A 20194-nucleotide genomic window follows, 5' to 3' on the forward strand; every position below is an offset into this window, starting at 1 on the left:
TGTTCTGGGTCGAAGGGCGTCAGTTCGATCTTACTTGCAGGGTTGAACAGCAATACTGTGATCGTGGTTCGGGGCCGGATCTGCAAGATTGCTACTGATAGCAATACTCATTTATTTAGAGTGATCATTCAAAAGAATTTATAAATACAGAAACCCAGGTAAAATCGGCGTATGTTCTTAACGAAGTTCAGTGCACAAGCTATGATTACAAGAATGTGCAGAATTCTGTTGAGCGCGACAGAAATCAAAGGAACATTTGCACCAGTATATTACATGTTGTTTACCTGCGTATTCCTTATTGGTTTGCTGCGGCGATACTGCTGCGTGGATCCTGCGCCAGAAGCAGAGTTTTGTACGACAGCCGGACGATACGTCTTCTGCCTATTGCCCGTCTAGAAGTGACCTGTTGTTCGAGCACGGAAATACTCGGGTATTTTTACTGTGTGGCTTGAAAACCCGAGCACTATCTGTTTCTGCGGCGATATGGCGAGTACACCACTGTATCAGACGTCACCTTGCCTTGAACTTGCCTCGTTGTTGAATTAATAATTGGGCACAATATCCATCCAGTACACCGGAATATGTATATACACTCCTGGAAATTGAAATAAGAACACCGTGAATTCATTGTCCCAGGAAGGGGAAACTTTATTCACACATTCCTGGGGTCAGATACATCACATGATCACACTGACAGAACCACAGGCACATAGACACAGGCAACAGAGCATGCACAATGTCGGCACTAGTACAGTGTATATCCACCTTTAGCAGCAATGCAGGCTGCTATTCTCCCATGGAGACGATCGTAGAGATGCTGGATGTAGTCCTGTGGAACGGCTTGCCATGCCATTTCCACCTGGCGCCTCAGTTGGACCAGCGTTCGTGCTGGACGTGCAGACCGCGTGAGACGACGCTTCATCCAGTCCCAAACATGCTCAATGGGGGACAGATCCGGAGATCTTGCTGGCCAGGGTAGTTGACTTACACCTTCTAGAGCACGTTGGGTGGCACGGGATACATGCGGACGTGCATTGTCCTGTTGGAACAGCAAGTTCCCTTGCCGGTCTAGGAATGGTAGAACGATGGGTTCGATGACGGTTTGGATGTACCGTGCACTATTCAGTGTCCCCTCGACGATCACCAGTGGTGTACGGCCAGTGTAGGAGATCGCTCCCCACACCATGATGCCGGGTGTTGGCCCTGTGTGCCTCGGTCGTATGCAGTCCTGATTGTGGCGCTCACCTGCACGGCGCCAAACACGCATACGACCATCATTGGCACCAAGGCAGAAGCGACTCTCATCGCTGAAGACGACACGTCTCCATTCGTCCCTCCATTGACGCCTGTCGCGACACCACTGGAGGCGGGCTGCACGATGTTGGGGCGTGAGCGGAAGACGGCCTAACGGTGTGCGGGACCGTAGCCCAGCTTCATGGAGACGGTTGCGAATGGTCCTCGCCGATACCCCAGGAGCAACAGTGTCCCTAATTTGCTGGGAAGTGGCGGTGCGGTCCCCTACGGCACTGCGTAGGATCCTACGGTCTTGGCGTGCATCCGTGCGTCGCTGCGGTCCGGTCCCAGGTCGACGGGCACGTGCACCTTCCGCCGACCACTGGCGACAACATCGATGTACTGTGGAGACCTCACGCCCCACGTGTTGAGCAATTCGGCGGTACGTCCACCCGGCCTCCCGCATGCCCACTATACGCCCTCGCCCAAAGTCCGTCAACTGCACATACGGTTCACGTCCACGCTGTCGTGGCATGCTACCAGTGTTAAAGACTGCGATGGAGCTCCGTATGCCACGGCAAACTGGCTGACACTGACGGCGGCGGTGCACAAATGCTGTGCAGCTAGCGCCATTCGACGGCCAACACCGCGGTTCCTGGTGTGTCCGCTGTGCCGTGCGTGTGATCATTGCTTGTACAGCCCTCTCGCAGTGTCCGGAGCAAGTATGGTGGGTCTGACACACCGGTGTCAATGTGTTCTTTTTTCCATTTCCAGGAGTGTACATATACGGTAATTAGTTTTATAGTTTTTCGGAATACCTGAATCGTAGCAGAAGATTCGGTGCTGTGTTCAGGACACGGAAGAAATTCGTAGTGCAGTTAGCACGGTAGGCACACCTATCAATTATCACATTCCTTAGTTTTCTATGTTTCGTTCATTCAGGGTATATTCGTACAGTTGCTTTGTTACCTAAAATATGCATTGGCGATCATTGCAAAAGCGCAGTATAATGTGTGCTGCGTCCCAAACTGGGTCGCTCTATGAAACAAATATCTTATTCGGCACGGATACTGTTTGAAAATAATAGGAAACTAAAAAACTGACATCACTGTTCAATATTAAATGACGCATGTATTGCCGGAAATTTAGTTATTTGAAGAAATAATCATTTAGATTATTTCGCACGTTGCGTGAGATAAGTTGCTATCTTTCGTTTATTACAAAAAAGTCTGTGATGATCCTGTACTGCCCTTAAAGATATTCTTAGTTTTGATCAATAATAAAGATCTTTATTTATTATGTATTTTGGGGCTCTTTCACCGACCTGAGAGGTTATCATTAGATTTGTATGGATATTACCTTGGTTTAGTACTTTCTTGTATTATTTAAATGCGTCATCATGTTTAAATCAGCTCTGTATCTGTCATCTGGTCGTAAGATGCGGTATCAATATTATTATCTCTGTTTGCATTAGACACCACATATCTACTCACTGAAATAAAGTAATATTCGCAATTATTCCTTTCTATTGAATAAAAATTACATTTGTTGTTCGTTTTACCTTCTTTATGTTTAGTTATTTATGGGTGCTGTCTAACTGCAAGGACAACGTTTCCCATCTTCTCCTCCAGTAAAACTTCAAATTAAAATTATATTGCCCGTTGCAAAACGCTATTTCAAACGCCGGAACTTTTATGTAGTTTTTTCACAACAACATGTGTTACTCCAACGGTTTATGCTGACACTTGTTCTCCATTACTTGGTTAATTAATGTTAATAGCAAAGCTAGAGCAGTGAGACTTCCAAATTTTATGAACAGATTGATAAGGTCAGGGACAGGTATCAGCTGCGTACTTGTTTGCAGGACAGGGTGGAAATCATTATAGAACTCGTAACCGAATTGTGCCTTCAGCTTTGCCTAAGACAATCTTAACCGAACAGTAACGTTAATCGAAATCAGTTAAAGTAAAGAAGAAGCTAGTTTTAGTGACATGGCAATGTGTGCCAAACCGGAACTCGAACCTGGATTTCCTGCTTGTCACGAGCGGTCGCCTTAACCACTTCGGCTATCCGAGCACGTTTTCAGGACCGACCCATACTTGCATACGCCACACTGTCCACAACCCCATCGCCCGCAACTTTACTTAAATTCCAGCTACGGGGTTTCTAGGAGACAAGCGTATTCGACTTTAATACTACGGTAGTCATTTTGCACTTCGACACTTGTAATACTTATTTTTAACAGTGACTGAAGAAACTTACATCAGTGATTGTAATTATAATTATACCTCTAAAAGATCGTTACCGACATCTATTTATTCACACATAATTAAAAACCGGCCTGTGTGACCGAGCAGTTCTAGGCGCTTCAGTCTGGAACCGCACGACCGCTACGGTCGCAGGTTCGAATCCTGCCTCGGGCATGGATGTGTGTGATGTCCTTGGGTTAGTTAGGTTTAAGTAGTTCTAAGTTCTAGGGGACTGATGACCTCAGATGTACAGTGCTCAGAGCCATTTGAACCATTTTTGAACCACATAGTTAAAAGTAAGTATTACAAGCGTCGACGTGCAAAATGACGATCTTAATACTAACATCGAATACATGTGTCTCCTTGAAACACCCTGGCAGTCATTCAAGTAAAGTTGTGAACGATAGAGTTGTGTACAGCGTGACGTACAGAAGTTTGGGTTTGTCCGGTAAACGTACTCAGCTAGCTACAGTCCGGCACGATAGGTCAGCGTGTTCGGTCAGGGAGCTGACTGGTCTCTCTAACAAAAAAGTGGTTAAGGCTACTTCTCGCGACAAGCAGGAAATCCACATGTTTTCATGTGACACCAGTATGTAATGTAATCATACCTAACGCAGCTAATCTCAAGAAGATTCCGCAGCTGCGAATAAATTTGGTACAACTGCAGGGTCTTCGCCGATATCTGTTTTTCAGATACTGTTAAAAATATAGATATTACACCTGGCAGCCTGCAATTATGGCTGTTGTATTAAATATCACAGCAGTTTGCTTCTAGGTATTTATCCAGGTGAAATTTGCGCTAATGTACAACTTGTTGAAGTAGGATATTCTGAAGATATTTATTTCGATTTAATTGCACAGGACGTGACTAGAATGTAATTTGGCTAGTATGGTGCCCCCCCCCCCCCCCATTCTTTTTCTACCGCCACATTATTTCAGTTCTTAGTTTTAATGCATTCTTTTATATCAGAAATGTACTATGAAAGGTAAATTTTACTCTCTTGGGTTGCCAACATGTCTTTCCCGAGTAACATCATTCAAACAATTGTTCATCAGTTTGCTGTCGTCTTTGAAGATTACTGTTAGTTAGCTAGTTATTATGTTACTTTCATTTTCCACGGATCATTCGCACGATTAGTCGTAATGATATGGAACGATTCGCTCTACATTGACATTATACATTCATAAGTAAATATGGCTACATGCCGAGGTTTTACTGCTTTTTTTTATAAATACAGATGTGATTAGTAAATTCTATCGCCACGTTCCACACATTACAAGAATAGAAACTCTTCTGTAGAACAGGAGTTGTCAAGGAGAAACTTTCTTAGTTTATTTTCAAATTTAACTTTGCTCTCTATCAGAAATTTTATGTTATCAAAAATGTTGGTGGCCATATTGTTAATGTCTTTTTCTGCTAAACATAACCTTAATGTGAAATAATGAATGTCGTTTTTTAATAATGTTCATCATTTCTTTTGAACTACAGTGAATTATTTATAGAAACTTCGTGGGGTCATAAATAAACTCTGAGGCAGTAGTCAAAATGCCCAACTACTTAAACAGATGTTTAATACGCGATCGTGGATGAGCATCACATATTCTTACAGAACGTTTTTGAGCAACGAAAACTTTCTTTCTTAAATTTGAGTTACTCTAGAACATTATTTTATGTGACATTACTAAACGAAAATATGTAAAAAAACGTCAACTTACTGATTTGTCTCTTCCCAAGACTAAAAGTGCAAATATGGCTTAACTAAATTGTTTTAGGAGTTCCCAGATGTGTGTTTCCCACTTCAAATTCTCATTAGAACGGACATAAAGTCTTTGAAGTTTCATACTAGTTATTATTTCCTCACCATTTCTGCTGTTGTCTGACATTGTCTTTATAATCCAAATATGTGTTCACAAAATAAATAAATTCCACACACCATCAGATGTTTCATTGAAACGCGATAGAATATCGGTGCTTAAGAGTACAAATTTCTATAAACAGTCCATATCCTCTGAACAGCAGAAAATTATTTGGTTATGTCAGATCTCTGCTCACTTGCAGTGTTTACCATACAATTCTACTTACTTATTTATACATTTGGCCTTTACAAAGGCAATACGTAGTTTATTAACTACAATGTTCTGTTATCTCTGTACTGAAGTTACAATACCCTTACATATGTTCTTATAATTGTATACACTATTGCAAATACTCTTGACCCCCAGTATGGCTGTCAGACAATATGTGCCCTTCAGTTCACCCTCATAACAATGCACAACGAACACAATTAACGATCCATTGATTTCGTATCCCCGAAGGCCCATTCAGGACTGTTGTTCGTCAGTTGTTACATCTATCAATACATGGTCTGACACGGTTAAAAGTTGACCACAAGTTCTTTGGGAAGTTGAATCCTTTGATCTCCTTGATGGGGCCGCCCACCAGATTTTGGTCCTTACGTCCGCTTAGAGCCAGTAGGTCTTTGAAAGCTGCCTTTTTAATCGAAGCTTTCCAATCCTTCGCTGATTTTCCATAAAGTCAACCTATATTTAGGTCTGTTCGTTGTTGCTAGGTCTGAGGGTACAGAGAGTTCTGGGTTGAATAGGTTATTACTGTATGAGCCTGTGGCTGTGATCGACTCATTTCAGGGAGGTCTATGTTTTCTAGAATAAGCAGCCAGGCACATGAGGTGGCGCTGAATGTTCCAGAGACTATACGCATTACCTTCTTCAGTTGGACATTCACTTATCTATGTGTTCACTTCACATCCAGACTGGCGAACGGTACTTAGCCATGCTGTAGACAAGGTCTACTGATGAAGTCCTCAATGTGCTCGCTCACTGATGAAGTCCTCAATGTGCTCGCTTAATAGCTCCGAGTCGTTCCAGGCAATTCAGGAAAGGCAGCGTTACGGGACTTTAGTTACTGTTTTGTAAATTCTAATGTCAGTTGTACGTTAGAGCGAGGCCTAATTTCAGCCGCAGATGTTTAGGCTAATCGTCGTAACTGATACAGTGGCCATTCAAAGAGAGCTGCTGTTTTCTATACATATCTCTAATCTGAAGGTGCATTAAGGTGCTGTCCATTTTGTTAGTTTTCGGATACAGACTTCAATTGGAGCGGTAAGTATATTGTATACCAACGCCTTCAGTCCATATGAAGGCAAACCGAGCAAAGTAGCAGTTTTTACACAGAAGGCTACACGAGGACGAAGGCAGAAGTTCATGAAAACATGTACTACACAATAACAATAATATTGTAAACTGCACAGTGTAATGAAAATCTAAAATGCTTACAACAACCAGCAACTGATTTATTTATTTATTTATTTAATCTGATCAGATTAGGGCCATAAGGCTCTCTCTTACATCGGACCAGTGTTCCACACATGCAGCATTTTACACATCATAGCTACATCATGACAGTAGTTTGAATAAGAAAAATAGGTTAATCTAGTGACAATATCAATAAAGAGAAATGACTAAGACCTAATAAAGTAAATACTGGCAGTATTTTGCAACGGCTGCTATACATAAAGATTATGACAAAAGCAATAATTATAACAATAAAAGAAAAAATGAAATGGTAATGGTAAACAAGAGAAAAACTGGCAATAGTAATGAAGATTTGTGCAGATGTACATTAATATATTGGCGTATAAAGTAGCTGTTTTTGGGGAAGGGAGATTTAAGGAGGCCGCATCAGTTAAGAAAAAACTGGGAACTGAGGAAGATCTAGTAGGAAAGAAGAAAGTATTGGATGAAGTGCGTTCATGTACAGAGGAAGGCATTACTGTTGCTTAAGTAGATACCTCATTAACTGTTTTTGAAGCCAGACATGTTTTTAAGTTGTCTAATATAACGAGGGAGGTTATTCCAGAGTCGGGTTACTGCTACTGTAAAGCACTTCGAGAAGGTGACTGAGCGCTGTAGTGGAACAGAGAGAATTTTATGACAGGAACGTGTGTTTCTGTCATGTTGTTCAGACATGAGTGCTAAGAACGAGGAGAGAGATGAGGGACAGTTTACATTTATAGGACAGTAGACGAGACAGAGTGTATGGAAATCTCTGCGTTTGTCTGCACGCAGCCAGGACAGTTGTGCATATGCTGGTGAAATGTGATCAAAAAGTCGAACGTCACAGATATATCGGCCGCAGGAATTCATGACCAATTCCAGACGTCGCAGATTTTCCTGAGAGAGACCTTGTAGGATAATATCGCTGTAGTCAATAATTGGGAGTATAAGTGTTTGTACTAATTTCTTTTTCAGGTCGAAAGGGAAGAGTTTTTTATATTTTTGTAGGGCATGAAGGGATGCTGATGATTTTTTGCGCACTGCAGTTACTTACTCGGTCCAATTTAGATTTTCATCTATTATTACTCCCAAACTCTTTACTGAGGGAGAGAAGTTGATATTTGTTCCATTTAGGATTAGAGATGGTACGAATTCCTAATATTTTGGGCTAATGAGCTTAGATTGACCAACAAGTACCGCTTGGATTTTAGATTGCTGAGTTTGTCCTATGATCTGTGCCATTTTGATAGTGTATCAAGGTCAGTATTGAAATTTTCAGTAGCTTTCTTAAGATTGATTGGTTTTGCACTTAGATACAACTGAAAGTCATCAGCATACATGTGATATTTGCAATAGGTCAGAACCGATGACACATCATTGACATACAGAGAGAAGAGTATAGGACCTAATAGTGAGCCTTGGGGAGCGCTTGACATTATCTGCCACTATTGTGATTTTATATTCCCGGACAGGACGCGTTGCTGATGAGCCGTCATGTATGAGCGAAACCACTGCACTGCACTTGGTGAGATATTTAGACCGCTAAGTTTGGCAAGTAAGATGTCGAAGTCGACAATATCAAATACTTTGCTGAAATCTAAGAAGTCAATGATAGTCGCTTCTTGTCTATCCATGGCAAGTTTCAGGTCATCTGTCACCTTTATCAGTGCGGGTGTTGTGCTTCGATGTTTACGGAAATCTGATTGGTATTCGTCTAGTAGGTTGTTAGCAGTTATGTAGTTAGTGAGCTGGTCATGGACTATATATTCTAAGGCTTTTGATAGTGCAGGAAGAATGCAGATGGAGCGGTAGTCAGAGGGTGCTGTGGCAATGTCCTTTTGAGGCAGTGGCTTAATTTGTCGCAGTTTCCAGGCCTCAGGGAAAACACTTGTGATTAAGGAATCGTTGAAAATGTCTTGTTATAGATGGCAGTAGATGATCAATAATAAGTTTTCCCATCTGTATAGTGATGCTATCATGTCCAATAGATGCTGATATAATCCGCATGATGGCTTTCTTGACATTATTGCAAGTGACGTGCTGTAGATAGCATTTTTCTACAGTCGTTCATCCCCACGAAATAATCAATGATACTCTTTTTTTACGGTTCAATTGTGGTTGTAGGTAATGTGAAGAATCGGTTTTGTTCTTCAGCTGAGATTACGGGATTTACCCAACTTTTATTTTGCCTAAACCGAGACTACGGAGATTTTTCCACAGGATAGCTGGTCTACATCTATTGTCAGTTAATGTGCGGGCATGCCTGAGCGTATCGTTTTTCACTGCTTGACTATGTTTCGTTTCTGCTTGTGTACAGTATGATAACCAGTTGTAGGGTGTATCTTGTATGCTCAATGTGTAGGGTCTCTGAGGTTAATGAGCTGTTTTAGTTCATTGGTCAGTCAAGGTGCAGTTTTCCTTTTTACTTTTCTACTCTTTATTAGAGCATATTTGTCATATAGTTGAGTAATTTTGTTAGTGAATCCCTGAAGTTTTTCGTTTATGTTCATGAGGGGAGTAGAGGTCATCTCTCAAACTATGTCTTGTGCCTGTTTTGAGTTCAGGCAAATTTATACATTTCAAGTCTCGGTATATAGACAGTTTTTGTTTCTTTCTAGGACATTCTAGTGAATATGTCATGAAAATAATGTCATGGGCAGACATGCCAGGCGCAGATATTTGAGAGGTGCTGATTATTCTGTTTGGAGATTTCATTGCGAATATATCTATGAAAGATTGACTGGTAGTTGTGTGATGAGTAGGTGCCAGCTGAAGTGGTGTCATATTTGAGGAAGAAAGCATCATCTTAAATTTCCCACTGGAAGGGCTATTGCGCAGAAAATTAATTTTCAGTGTCACCTGCTATAATTACATGTTCATATGGCTATTCGAGACGAGAGGGCAGTTTCGAAGCAGGCGAACCCACGTACTTTAGGAGGTTTGTAAAGGACACATGTTAAGCACTTTCTGTTAAGGGATTTGATGTCTATGAACATATATTCCTCTTGTTTATCTGCATTATTGTAGGATGTATGTAGCACATTAGGTGATAAATCAGAGCGTGTGTACGCCCCTACTTCACCCCCTCACCTGTTGCAACTGTTGTACCTGAGAAAGATATAGCCGTCTAGGCTTACGGAAGGTGTGGGAATACTTGGTTTGAACCGAGTCTCTGACAAAAGTATTTCGTGTATATCAGTAGTTTGAAATATATCTTTGAAGTCATCGAAATGAGCTGGCAGAGATTGGACATTTGCACGTGCAATATGCAGCTTGGTGCGTTCGGGTGTTGATTGCCCGAGGGGGCTGCCAACGGGTGGTTGCGGGTCGTGGTTAGTGCTGGTAAGAGGATCTGGTATGAGGAATTCAGAATGCATGAGGGGAGGAGCAGGGAGGGAGGGAGTGTTCTGTTTCTCTGCAGGGAAAGCGGTCTCGGGGGGGGGGGGGGATTGGAAGGGGGTTGGAGGATGGTCCATGGGGAGACGATGGGACCTTTGTCCAAGTTCAGCGAGGTTTGCAACGGTCCTGAAAGTAGCCGTGTCTGAAAGTAGCCGTGTGCTGGCAAGGGGTTAGAATCTCGCTAAACACAACGGGAGTAATCTGCACGTAACGGTTTTCAAGACAAGACAGAGTATATTAACGGCACTTACGAGGATAACAGCTAGAATATGATAGTGGGTTGCTAATTAAAATTGGAAGTAAGACTAACGTAATAATTAACTAAATTACATGAGAAAACAATTAGAGACAAAAATAGTTATGTGGAGAAACGAAAAAGTTGTTAATACATTAGTTAAGTTATGGTTGACAGTGAAAACAATATAAACATATAGGTTAGTGGCAGCAAGATTTGACATTATTTAGCTTCTAAAACACATGCTTTTGAGCTCATTTACACTGCAAATTATTCCCTTTCCGTTTTTGGTCTTAACCATCATCCTGCCGTCATTTTTCCATACGTTCTGTAGCCCAAATTTCTAAATCGCGCTCTTCAAAATGTTTAGTCTTTCAGAGGTCAGATAATTAATCGAAACATGATAACTTAAATGTACATTAATAGCTACGTGCTGAAACACTTCACTCACGTCAGTTGAAGAAACAACGTCATTTGTCTTTCAGCTGACAACTTCTCGTGGAAGATAAATTGTACACGTGTTCTTTATATGTATAAATATTTAAGGTCCATGAAGCACGACTCCGATATACACTTCTAGCTACATCTGCTGTCATTCAAATCACCACTCGAATTTATGTGTAGCTCAAAAATATTATTATTATCCACCATTAGTAAAAGATTTACTACACAAGCATGTGTCTGATGGGTGTAACTGAATTGATACAGTACATTGACTGAAAAGACCCTCCAGGTTAGCCGAGAGCGCTAATGCGCTGCTTCCTGCACTCGGGTAGGCGCGCCGGCCCCAGATCGAATACTCCCGCCGGATTAACGACGAGGGCTGGTGTGCCGGCCAGCCTGGATGTGGTTTTTAGGCGGTTTTCCACATCCCTCTAGGTGAATACTGGCCTGGTCCCGACGTCCCGCCTCAGTTACACGACTCACAGACATTTGAAACACATCCGCACTTTTCCATGATTTACCCTAGATGCAGACAAATGGGATACTCTGATTCCGTCCCAGGGGGTACAGGGTGGCGGCAGGAAGGGCATCCGGCCACCCTTTCAAACTAACACGCCAAATCCGATTTAACCACGCCAACCCCGCGCAACATGCGGGACAAAGGCGCAAGCAATAGAGCAGAGTACATTGACAGAAAAAAATCTCTACACCCTGAAGGAGTAATGCGACATAAACTAAAATTGTTAGACTTGTTTCTACATCTGTAAGTCGCATAATCAACACCTTACTGAGTTCAAATGAGATCATGTAATAGAGCTGCGAGAAGCTGGATGTTCCATCTGTGATTCTGCAGAACGGCTTCACTGGAATCTAGCTCCCATACATGACTGCTGGCAGCGGTGGTCACGGGGATGTACGGGCCCAAGGAGATTGGGCTCCGGACAGCAATTTGAGCACCAGTTGACACCACAGCGACACAACGAACTGTTACAAGTCGGTTACTTTAAGGAGCTCTGGGCCAGACGCTCTGTAACGTGCATTCCACTGAACCCAAACCACGGCCATTTGCAACTTCAGTGGCGTCAAGCGAGAGGTCATTGGAGGGCAGGGTGGAGGTCTGTTGTGTTTCCTGATGAAAGCTGTTTTCGCCTCGGTGCAAGTGACGGCCGTGTGTTGGCTAGGAGGAGGCCTGTTGAGGGCCAGCAACCAACCTGTCAGCGTGGTAGACACAGTGGACCTATACCTGGGGAGCACTCTTGTGATTAACCCACACCGCCTGATTGCAAATTCGTGCGTCAGTCCGCTGATTCAACTTGTTGTGCTGCCATTAATGAATAGTATTGCAGAGAGCGTTTTCCAACAGCGTAACTCTGGTCCACATACTGCTGTTGTAACCCAAAATGCTCTACAGAGCATCGACATGACGCCTTGGTCCGTTTGATCACCGGATCTGTCTCCAGTCATCATCGGACGACAACTCCAGCGTCATCCACAATCAGTGTTAACAGCCCCTGTATTGACTGAAGTGGGGAGGCATGGAACTCCATCCCACAAACTGACCTGTAAAACAAAACGCATGCACGTTTAAATGCTTACTTTCAATCTGTTGGTGATTACACCGGTTATTAATGTACCAGCATTTCACACCTGCAACGGCGTATCTCGCGCTTACCTTAACGTGTGCTCTTGCAGTGTTAATCACTGACATATGTTACATACATTAATGTAGTCCAGAAATTTCATTACTCTAGATTAATTATTTTTTGGTGATGCGAATTTATTTCCATCACTGCATATAAAAAGCCTTTGTCATTATTGTTGCATTGGACGAGATAATTAATTATTTGTACATTTTTTAGTCCTGCAGTTTAAGTGCAGCTTTTTAATACTATTGTTCTGGAATAAGAAAATTAACTATTTAAACTGATTTGCGTAAGCTTTGTCATTATTTTTATTGTGTGGTGAAAATTATTAACCATTTGAACTCCTCGCTTCAAGTGGAGTTTTGTTATCATTATTGTTGTGGAATGATTTTTTTTTAAATATTTAAACTGACTGCGTAAGGTGTTGTCATTATTATTGTGGGGGGAATATTATTAATTATTTGAGCCTTATTGTTTATGTGCAGCTTTATCATCATTATTGTTCTGGGAGAAAATTTTAACTATTTAAATAAACGATGTTGAATATAAAGCTTGTTATTTATTGTTGTGGGATAAAATCGCCAACTGTATACTGTTGGAATAACCTTTGGCTGTTTAAAAGGGCTGTCTGTTTGAGTACCTTGAGATTCAATATCTGTAGTCAAAGTTCCTTTGTCTTGCAGATAAAAAAATTCTTCCTCTTTACAGCTGTCTTCTAATCAACTGGAAAGCTTGTTTATTAACTGCAGTATGATTTAAGATAAAGTCAGCGTATGTAACTATGAAAGCCGCTGCCTTGCATGTTTCCTGGTCCAGCCTTTCAGTCCGCAGCCACTTACGCTTATCCTTGCGTCGTTTTAACCCAAAGAATCGCATCAAACACTATTTTGTTAACAGCGCGAAAAAAATTATCCGTCATTAATAAAAGACTTGCTGTACGACCTTGTGACTGATGGTTGTAGATTAATCGATAGTAATCAAAATAAGTAGGCTGTTATTAAAAGATTCCTGGTCGCTACTAACTTTATCCACGAGGCACAACATTGTTTAACGGGTCGCATTGCCAATAAATAAGACGCTTCCAAATTCTGTCACATGCAGCATTTCAGTGGCCATCAGTTTCGCATGCCACACGTCCTTTCGCAGAACAGAATTTAACTCCTGGTTAATGATGACAGCGACCAGCAAAAACACAACACAGATGGATGTTATTCGATTTCTTTGGGTTTTGGAAACTCTTATAAGCCATCGCGTCTAATTTTCTGACGAGGGAGTTGGCGCAGGTGGCGACCGCAAATGCAAAATATAATTTTGGTTTGCATGTTAGAGTTCTACATGTAGGCTAGATTACGAACATGAAGACAATATTAGCTGTCATCTCTTACATTATATTTTACAATCATATTCAATCAACCGTAATATTTATTGATAATTCACCGTAGCAGATAATGTAATGTAGTGCAATAAGGCTTAAAACACAGTCGGACAACAAACACCGTGTCGTGATGCACCGTGATCACGCAGTAGATGTGTCGATGTCATTTGAAACGACAGAGAAGGTGGGTGGGTGATAACGTGAATGAACAGCGAAATACGTTTTCTTCTCCCCCTTTGGCTAATACTGAGCCATGCCGGGTCGTATCGATAGTGGTTGACTGACATTCTGTGGTAGTTGCCCACCAACAGGTTTGGCAGCGTTACATGAGAAGGCACGACTTTCATCTTGTGTTTTTCCTAAAATTGAAAATAGTTTTTATCTGGATGTTTCGGGGCTTAACAAACTGGTTGACTTTACATTGTTTTCGCTGGGTGTTCCCCCGCAGGTTAATCATCATATTGATTGTTGAGTTAAGATAAAGCACTTTTATTGGTATTTATTGATGTTTTACTAAATTTTAGATACTGTTGGACCGTAAGAGATAATGAACGTGTTCGCCCTGTTTATTTTAGGTAAAACTGTTATGTCTAGCTTTTAACGAATTGTTTTTGAATGCTGTAAAACGGCGGTTACTGTTGGAACTTAGTCAGGAAGCCGGGCTATGTGCATGTCCCATTCTGGTGACTGAGGCTGTCTACTGACTGTATGGATTATTCGGTCTGTTGTAAAGGCATTTGGCATGATGTGTTTTTACTGTAACCATTTCGGCAACTGTTATTTTTTCTTATTTGATTAATGCAGTGCTGGCGTGTCAACAAATAATTTTTCTTTTTTTCTGAGGAATGATTTTTTTTTTTCATTTTCGGCCTGTTAACTTCCGCTCATCACTCCTTCCCCACTATTTTCCATACCCCTTGAAAGGAAGCTTTACCTTTCCTAGCCTCTGATTAGCTAAACTTGGAGAACAGATGTGCTAGAACACCAGGACACAATGTTCGTCTTGTCGCTTCAGTTATGGGAATTGATTTTCTCACAGCAGGCTTGATAGTTCACGTAAGAAGGAGAGTTGTGACAATGGGGTCGCTCTGGCGAGTAAATAGTGTGACAGAGGGTTTTTATTTCATTTGTGATCACTGCATTATGACTGTGACAAAGTGTAGTGGCTAATTTGCACCATGTATACAAATTATTCTGGCACCACTATAAGTTACGAAATCTCTCAGCAGAGTTAGAGAGTCCTCGATCCTCATTACAACCGCGGTGGATATCATCCACCGAGATACGACAGTGTAAGATCTTGTGCGAGAGGTACACAACTATCGCAAGATGAAAGGTGAGTGGACAGAACTTTTGCAACGAGTGCCTGTCGTGTACACGGCCAACCGCAGCTCACACGAGAACTGTTCGGCTACGACAAGTCCACATCGTCACGTTTTCTGAAGCAATTTCGAGTGCAGATAATGCACATAGATTTCTTATAAAGGTAGTAACTAAATTGAATATTTCTATTTTACGTGCATAAAATGAAGTGCTTAAATATATTTAAAATTAATCGCTTAATACTGCGAGGAATAAAAAGAATTAAAAAAAAAGGTTGTTGTAGCAGGAGGAATCGAACCCGAACTCACGAATTACCAGTCCATGCGCTTGACCAGAGCGCTATACTTTTTTTTTTCAGGAACAGGTATCACAAAGCTTTTATGTTGGCTTTAAATACAATATTTCAGTAAACTATACAAAGGGTAAAAACTTGTCTGTTTGTCATTTGTTGCTGAGGATATCTTGTTTCTCGTTTTCTCGTTCTTCTATTTTTGTATCAGGTCATATTTAGACCCTCCTCCCTCGTCGAAGATGTAGTTTTTTTTTTTTTTTTAAAAAAAAAGGTACCTGAATCATGTGAGTGTTCTCGTCTTGGGTGCGGTATACGCCTCGACGCCCATATAGACAATTTTTTTGCTGTTCATTTCGTTAACAGTCGTTGATAGCAAACTTGCTGATTTAAATTTTATAAATTTCCTTAGATCTGCCGTTCTGGAGCAACCTACTGTTCGGTGTACGGCAGTGTCAGCCATTCTACAGTACTGGCAGGACTTTTATTCTGTGGCGTCGCGCAGCTGTCGGGATTAAATCATTTATCAACAAGTAAGGTGCTAAGAGCAGCTTTGAATTTAATGATTTGTGTGCAGAGCTTGACTATGTCGTCTTCCAATTTAGGTCTTTGTGTTTTATCTGGTTTGTTGGGGACGTAAAATTTTTTTCGCAATTGTTTCTATTATATTCTTTGCCATACACATAATTAAAAATTCCTATTACAGGCTTCTCGTGGTTGTAGAGGGGAATTAGGAGATAAAGTTTAGGTATGGAAGCCATATCCGAAAACGTATCTTTTGGGTATAAAACAAAGTTTGAATATCGGATCACTTTGAAGTCCCCCACTTCACGGTACGCTCACAAACTGAGGAGAGGGCGCCCTTGTCCGTCCCCGATGAATTATGACTTCACATGCCACCTTCGTCCGACTACAACAACGACTTAGAGAAACTGACGGGTATGTCCGAAACTAAGAGTGTTGGCTGTGGTGCTCAACGGACACGTCGTTCTCTCGACTTTGAAGAAGACGTCCTTCATCACGTAGAAGAGAAACGGACGACGAATACTCGAAACATTGCCCATGACTTGTGATCCTACAGCATACATGTCAGAGCTCAATGTCTTCGCTGTTTGTGTACCCTGGAGCGAAAGGTTTCAAAGTGATCCGATTCTCTAACCGATTTTAGATCCAAACGGTACATTTCGGACATAGGTGCCTTATTATACGTACTTCTACTAAGTCCCCTATACAATCCGTATCAGCTTGTAACAGTAATTTTGAATAACGCTGTAGAATCTTACATACGGGATCCTTTCTAAAACTTATGTTGCACTTTGCTACACACGAATTATATTTTTCTAGGAACCTGAAAGGGGCATATACCTGCTTCTACTCGTATAGTATGACCCAGATCGATGAGCCTCGTCCCACGCCTCCCTCTTGTTGGATTAACACTTGAAGTACATCTACCTAATTCTTTATGTCTCACAGTAACCTGAAAAGATCTACTTGAAAAGGCCTTTTTATCAGATCATCTACAGATAACACTTTCCTACTAAATTTCTTAGTATATTCGCTTTTTTTTCACAAGGATAGCAATCGTAGCTAAATTGAATATATTAATTTTACATGTGTAAATTGAACTGTTTAAATATATGTAAATTTTATTTTATCGATTAATCTTTTGAAGAATGAAATAAAAGACAAAAGAACTAGATAGCAGCAGGAATCAAACTAGAGACGGCTAACTGCTAATCAGTGCCCCTGACCACTCGGCCATGGCGCCGTTACGTTTACGGCTGCTGAAGAATCTGCCATAATATATGCTTGCACAACATACATTGAAGAGCCAAGGAAACTGGTACACCTGCCTAATATCGAGTAGGGCCTCCGCGAGCACCCAGAAGTGCCGCAACACGACGTGGCGTGGACTCGACTAATGTCTGAAGTAGTGCTGGAGGGAACTGACACCGTGAATCCCGCGCGGCTGTCCACAAATCCGTAAGAGTACGAGGGATTGGAGATCTCTTCTGAATAGTACGTTGCAAGGCATCCCAGATATGCTAAATAATGTTCATGTCTGGGGAGTTTGATGCCAGCGGAAGTGTTTAAACTCAGAAGAGTGATCCTAGAACCACTCTGTAACAATTCTGGACGTTTAGGGTGTCGCATTGTCCCACTGGAATTGCCCAAGTCCGAAGGAATGCATAATGGACGTGAATGGATACAGGTGATCAGGCAGTATGCTTACGTACATGTCACCTGTCAGAGTCGTATCTGGACCTATTAGAGCTCCCATATCACTCCAACTGCACACGCCCCACACCATCACAGAGCCTCCACCAGCTTGAACAATGCCCTGCTGACATGAAGGGTCCATGGATTCATGAGGATGTCTTTATACCCGTACGCGTCCATCCGCACGATTCAATTAGAAACGAGACTCATACGAGCAGGCAACATGTTTCCTGTCATCAACAGTCCAATGTCGCTGTTGACGGGCCCAGGCGAGGCCTTAAGCTTTGTGTCATGCAGTCCTCAAGGGTGCACGAGTGGGCCTTCGGCTCCGAAAGCCCATATCGATGATGTATCGTTGAATGGTTCGCAGGCTGACACTTGTTGACGGTCCAGCATTGACATCCGCAGCGATTTGCGGAAGGGTTGCACTTCTGTCACATTGATCGATTCTCTTCAGTCGTCGTTGGTCCCGTTCTTGTAGGAACTTTATCGTGGCGCAGGTAACCATCATTTGGGCACTCGACCCTGGTTTCTCGTTATCGTGGAAAGAGCTACGAAACGTGATTTCGTCCTTTTTATTTGTATAGCAGCACCTCATTGATGAGAAATAGCGTAATTTTAGTGCCTTTTTACCGGCTTGCATTCCAGAAGAATGAGAATTTTTGTGCAATATTGTGTTGTAGCGCTTTGGCACATATTAACCGGATGCAACTGACTTTGAACTTCTCTAGCCTGAAGTTATCCTACCCAGCTACAGTGTAGGGGAACCAAATGAAGACTGTGAAGACTGGAGAGCAGAACAAATTGTGTAGAACACCCATGAGTGACGAAATTAAATCGCCTGACGATGAAGTAAACAGAAAGCAGTCCATAATAAAATATGATCATTTATCTGCTTCAACACCACCCTGAACAGGCGAAAGAAATAGCACAATTGCCTGAAGGTAAGGTGTTCATCGAGGAGGAATAGCCTTGCCCACATGTATTATGTTCTGAAATCTGGTAGATCGACATTTCTGTCACGTTAAATCATGAGAAGAAGAGACTATTGCGGGTTTTTCTCGGTGGTTTGGGCGCACTTTGAAGCTACTTGAACCAGACTTGGTGTTTTCAGCATGTGTTGCGCTGCTTGTACTGCAAACCAAATGGTTCAAATGGCTCTGAGCACTATGGGACTTAACATCTGAGGTCATCAGTCCCCTTGGACTTACAACTACTTAAACCTAACTAACCTAAGGACATCACACACACCCATGCCCGAGGCAGGATTCGAACCTGCGACTGTAGCGGTAGCGCGGTTCCAGACTGAAGCGCCTAGAACCGCTCGGCCACATCAGCTGGCACTGCAAACCAACCTATCGGTTCTTGGTAAATTCAAGAATCTTAGGAAACATGTATCCACTTGCTGACGTAATGGGTTTGACGGTGTAAGAATTAACTGTTGCATTGTCATTCCGCGGCCGGCCGCGGTGGTCTAGCGGTTCTGGCGCTGCAGTCCGGAACCGCGGGACTGCTACGGTCGCAGGTTCGAATCCTGCCTCGGACATGGGTGTGTGTGATGTCCTTCGGTTAGTTAGGTTTAAGTAGGTCTAAGTTCTAGGGGACTTATGACCTAAGATGTTGAGTCCCATAGTGCTCCGAGCCATTTGAACCATTTTTTTGTCATTCCGCACCACAGTGCTTATCGACTTCTCTCCCTTGAAATGCAGCGTTCATAGTGAGTGAAGTTCTTTTCCTACACCTCTTTGTATGGTATTATGTATCAGCAATCGTGCCATGGTATTCAGTCGCATGACTTCATTGATAACGCGTCACACCTTACGCCGAAGTCACTATCTTCGTTTCAAGTTTTAGTGGTGCGCTATTTAAATCCTGCTATGCATCCTTGGGTAAGTCCACTGAGTCCTCTTTCTCGGACCTTTTTCAAACCCCAAACATGTATATCCCTGTCGTGAACATTTTCGTCTACAAGGAATCTCGTTAACATGAAGTTTTCAGATACATAATCGTCAAGCAGGTGAAGTTTTGAGTGCTGGTTTTTCTCCACTTTCTCTACCACTCGTAAGAACTTTAAATAGCTTATAGCAAAATCTTCCGCAGTTGGGGTTGCAAACATAAGATACGTACGTCCTAACGCACAATAATGCATTTCTAAGATAAGCTGTAGTAATTTGCTGCAGCTGAGATTCAGTATACACATCGGCACAACAGATGCACATAGGTACTGAACAACCGAACTAAGTACTTACAGTAGACTAGCTATTTTATTCTTGGCATACGTTGCAAAGAAAGCATTTATACCTTTCCAGATAGAAACCTAAGGATGACAATCCTGTACAAAGAACTTCTTGGCACATTAATTCTCGTCACTCATTGGTGAAAGTAATTGCGAAGAATGATTGAGCCACAACTTGGTATTTGTTTCCAGAATACTGACCATGTTGTTAGTTTGAGCAAAATAATCCATTCCATTTACTTATGAGTATGTTC

Source organism: Schistocerca cancellata, chromosome 5 (genome assembly GCF_023864275.1).
Source record: "Schistocerca cancellata isolate TAMUIC-IGC-003103 chromosome 5, iqSchCanc2.1, whole genome shotgun sequence".
NCBI classification, from domain to species: Eukaryota; Metazoa; Arthropoda; class Insecta; order Orthoptera; family Acrididae; genus Schistocerca; species Schistocerca cancellata.